We start from the raw sequence: 524 nt of genomic DNA, 5'->3' as shown, positions 1-524 counted from the left end.
CCCCCACACACACACACACAGACACACACACACACACTCACTCACACACACTCACTCACACACAGACACACAGACACACACACACACACTCACTCACACACAGACACACACACACACACACACACACACACACTGAGGTCTTTGAGTTCATTGTGGTAAAAATGATTTAATTCATAACTTAACCTCATAATAGTGACTATTAAAGTAAACTATTTTCAGAGATAACTCTCTAAAACATGTTCCTGAATGACGGATCAATAAATTTCCAGCAAATATTGTCTGTCTGTCTGTCTGTCTGTCTGTCTGTCTGTCTGTCTGTGTCTCTGTCTGTCTGTGTCTCTCTGTGTCTCTGTCTGTCTGTGTCTCTGTCTCTCTGTGTCTCTCTCTCTGATCTGACTTTCCGTCTCCTGCTGATGATCAACAACAAAAACTGTTTCTGTTGGTACTGAGATCCGTGTGAACGCTGATTTAAACACGCGCACGCACGCACGCACGCACGCACGCACGCACGCACGCACGCACGC

General features: G+C 45.8%; 1 protein-coding gene across 1 annotated transcript in view; it reads right to left on the bottom strand.

Moving 5' to 3' along the window:
• The window catches only part of slc6a8 (solute carrier family 6 member 8), a gene marked incomplete at its 3' end in the record, with an annotated part of 12,036 nt that overhangs the window by 6,099 nt on the left and 5,413 nt on the right, over window positions 1–524 (bottom strand). The gene's annotated exons all lie outside the window — the stretch shown is intronic.

This window comes from Anarrhichthys ocellatus, unplaced genomic scaffold (genome assembly GCF_004355925.1).
Source record: "Anarrhichthys ocellatus isolate YVR2014 unplaced genomic scaffold, GSC_Weel_1.0 scaffold1266, whole genome shotgun sequence".
NCBI lineage: Eukaryota > Metazoa > Chordata > Actinopteri > Perciformes > Anarhichadidae > Anarrhichthys > Anarrhichthys ocellatus.
This window is presented reverse-complemented; position numbering and strand designations above follow the sequence as displayed.